We start from the raw sequence: 4,061 nt of genomic DNA, 5'->3' as shown, positions 1-4,061 counted from the left end.
TGGATGCATGTTTGGACTCTTGACCTGGTCAATCAGCACATGCATGCATTTCATCCTTTTCGTTGCCACGTCAGCATCCACGCAAGAACGCTTCATTCCACTTCAGCCGTCAACCATAAAATTCATCGCAGTACTTTTTTTTTTGTCTCCCTTCTTGTAAAGAGATTCAAACTTGGCGCCAGTGTCATATACGTGAGGCAGGAGTCTTCCCGAGCATTAGGTGAACCGTTCATATTTTTTTTCGAAAATCATCATAACTGTTATAAAAGTTCACCGGAGTAAAAATCATCTTAAACATAATAAAAATTACATTGAGGTTTCTGGACCGCTGAACGACCACTATTGCCGATAGAAGAAGCTGTTGTCACGACTCCCTTATCAGAGCCAACGTGATCTAACCGATGACAACTGGGAAGTCTTCGTGCACGTGCCCCTAAGGACCAGAGCCTTGGAGCCGCAGTTGTCGGCATTGAACCGTTGAATTTGAAGCGTCTGACACAGAATCTCAGCACATGACAAGAAACCCTAACCTCACTGCCCCAAGGATACGATAGGAATCTACGTCGGAGCCCTATCGACTACGTCCAGACAGACGAACTCAACGAGGATGGGTGCCCGAAAGACAAACTCGAAGAAAAAGGGCCGGCATCCGCTTGAGCGCCGCGTCTACGAGGACTAAAAATCCTTATTCTAAACTACTAACCAGAGCGTAGGCACCTGCAGGATTCCCCTTCGCGCCAGCGGCCACCAGAGCAGAGGCACCGGAATTCCCCTCCCCGCCACCGGCCACCAGAGCGGAGGCACCGGGATTCCCCTCCACGCCACCGGCTACCAGAGCGGAGGCACCGGAATTCCCCTCCTCGCCATCGGCCGTCAGAGAGGCGGGCAGGGAGGAAAGCGAATTCACGGACACACCGATGAATTCTGGTGGGGAGAGTTTGCCCTAGCCACTTAGGGTTAAGCGAGGAAACAAGAGGGTCGTAAAAACCCACTCATATTGACCTGACCTAATTCAAATCAAAATAATCAGCACTTCCAAACCAAACCAGCACAGCCGTCGTTTTCACAAACGGTTTCCTCAATCCCAAGGTAGTTATCTGAATTCTATCTAGCTAGAACAAGACTGGCCCAGCAACAAGAAAGAGAAAAACAGCGAGCAAATCCATCCGTCATCTTCAAGTCTGAGTGCTGACTTGAGAAAATCAGATAAAGTGGTGGCTCCAGCACCATGAATCCATGGTGGCTGTGTCCTCGGAGGCGCCGAGCAGCTGCTCGAGGTACTCCGCACCGAGGTCCTCAAGCTCCATCACCATGCCCTCTGGCTGCGCCCCCCGGGTGGCGGCCTTCACCTTCCTGCCCGCCGCCGTGGCCTTCCGGCTCCGCATGGAGTGCCGCCGCTTGAGCGCGAGCACGGGCGACACGCTATGGGCACGACCGCACACGTCGTCTGCTACGCCCTCAAGCGAACGCCGGACATGGTCGGCGGGGAAGTTGAGCACGGCGGCGCCGCCGCGGATGGCGAAGGCAGCTTGGTCGTATGCCAGCGCCGCAGTCTCCGGGCTGTCGAAGGTGCCCAGCCACACACGCACGCCGTTCCGCGTCGAGTCACGGATCTCCGCCGCGTACTTGCCCCATGGCCGCTTGCGCACCCCGCGGAACGCGCGCCCGTCGCTGACTTGGTGACCTGCTTCCTCTCCGTCGGCCGCCTCTAGCTTCACCGGCGCCGCCAGGGCCTTGTGCGTGTGTTGCTGGTGCTGTGAGAGCATGTGGAGCAGGAGCATCTCGTCGGCATCGTTGGTGTCGAACGGGAGCAGGGGCGGCGTGGTCAGAGCACGGTGGTGCCATGGCGTGGAGTCGGCAGAGCCAGTGGACGAGCCCGGCGAGTGGAGCGGGAGTTGGCGGGATGCTGCTGCTGGGTGGTGGTTCTACTGCGTGGTCATGGCACGGCGGGTCAAGAAGTTAACGACGCCGGTGGTGAGCCGCCGGGAGGTCGATGAAATGTCGGGTTGGAACGGATGGAGGCTCGGCTCCATGGTTTTATACTGGTGACAGGGGTTGGTTGAGCTGAAGATGAAGCAGGGGAGGGTAAAGTCGGGATTTATAGGAAAAATGCTTTGCTTCCTGGCCTCCTTCTTTTCTTAACTATTTCTGGATCCTCTGCTTTGCTGAGGCAGACGTGTGATGGCGATGTGCTCTTGTATCTGTGATGCTATTGATATTTGTAAGAGCATTACTAGTAGAACTCTCAAACTCTCGAACCCTTACTAGTGTTTTAAGGGTTAAAAATGATCTTTTTGTGCACTTTTACGGATTGAAAAACAGGGGCAAAGATTAGAACCCTCAAACCCAACCCTTATAACGGAATATTCCCCATGAACGACGTTGTCGTTGCGCGCGAGAGGTCGACGGGGCGGCCGCCGGCGACGGGGGCGACTAGCAGCGGCGGTCGCGGGCGTGGGCGCGGGAGTTGGGAGGATTTTCCCCTCCCGCGCGAGTATAACCGCCAAATGAGGGTTGGGGTAGGTTTTGCTCCCCAACCCTTACTTTTGAGGATTGGGAGAGAGTTTAAGGGTTGGACCTTTAAATTTTTTTAAGGGTTTGAGGGTTAAGGGGTTCTAGTCTACGACTTTTTTCGACAAAAACTGTAAAAAAACAGTTATTTTTAGGGGTTTGAGGGTTTGAGGGCTCTACTGGTAATGCTCTAAGAGCATTTACTAAGTAATAGTAGTAGTTATTTGTATGATGTGATAGGGCTAGCAATTGAGATGCAAATTCAAGTGATTACAGCCAAATAAAAACTCTAGAAATCAATGAATGTTAAAGAAAAAAATCAATAAGTTCATGGATGCTAAAATCCAGAACTACTGGCGAAAAAACTCAATGAATTCATGAATGTTAAAGAAAATAAAATCAAGAAAGCCATGGATGTTAAAATCCAGAAATTTGCTGGCACTACTGGCAACTCGTAATGAAAAAAGTAGTCGCACAGACATGGAGTTTTGGCTTCTCATATAGATCCTTATGAAGGGTAAAATCTGAAGAGAAAATAGCAGAATAATTTAAAAAATCATGAATAATTTTTCCAACATGTTCTACCTATGTGTAAAGTTTTGTGAAAAAAATGACAGCCATGGCGCTCTGGAAAAAGATTTGGTGCTCTCAAATTACATTTTTTGAAGCATGTGTCGAAAAAAGGCTTTTGCCTCTCTTTATACATTATACATAAAACAACACATCCGAGAACCGATACAAAGTGATGAGGAAAACCCCTTACAATGCAGACCAAAGATAAAACCAGATGACAAGAGTGGACACACTCCATCATGACACACAAGAGACTACTGACTAGAAGAAAGACAACGCCTCCATGAGAAGTGAGGATAACCGAGGAAGCCAGCCCAGGGACGCGACCCCAGGGACGCGAGGAAGCCAGCCCCATAGTCGGCACGCACCATAGAGCATGGGAGGAGTGAGGATAACCGAGGTCCGCGCGCATCAGAGCCATCGTCACCCAGCCACGCCTCCACTGTGACCACCCGCCTACACCACGGCCATGCTGCACCACGCTACCAAGAAACGGCCAGAGCCATGCCGCCTTGACGCTCCAGATGGCCACCACGATCTCGCAAGATCCGACGACCCAAGCCTCCTGAGCCACGTTAGGTAGGGGAGGCACCATCGCCGCCGCTACCACGCGGGCTTCGCATGGAGGCGCTCACCAGCGGCGCCCAGGAGGAGGAATGGGAGGAGGGGAGTGGTTGGTGGCGACAGAAGGAAGGTGCCCGGGCTACTCCCGCAAGCAACAACTTTTTTGAAGCATTTTGCACCACTGGTTTTATTTTATTTTGTCTACAGCCCTACAAATATCATTTCTTCACAAAACAATGTCTGTGGACAGACCACTCAAACCTACTTTTCTTGCCAGAAGGGAAAATCCTTTTTTGAAAAAAATGGTCAGGAATTGTTCCGGATTTCAAGGCATCTCCAATATCGACCCTCAAACCACTCGTAACCGTCCGGACTGCGCGGTTCAGACATGTTTTCTCATCCAACGAGGGCAT

At 51.5% G+C, this 4,061-nt stretch overlaps 1 pseudogene; it reads right to left on the bottom strand.

The window, feature by feature from the left end:
* Nucleotides 1–1,202: 1,202 nt before the first annotated feature.
* LOC123082543 (ethylene-response factor C3-like) lies at nucleotides 1,203–2,072 on the bottom strand (annotated as a pseudogene).
* Between the last annotated feature and the right edge of the window lie 1,989 nt (nucleotides 2,073–4,061).

This window comes from Triticum aestivum, chromosome 4A (assembly GCF_018294505.1).
Source record: "Triticum aestivum cultivar Chinese Spring chromosome 4A, IWGSC CS RefSeq v2.1, whole genome shotgun sequence".
Classification (NCBI taxonomy): Eukaryota; Viridiplantae; Streptophyta; class Magnoliopsida; order Poales; family Poaceae; genus Triticum; species Triticum aestivum.
Note: the sequence above shows the minus strand (reverse complement) of the source record. Positions and strands in the feature narration are given on the sequence as shown.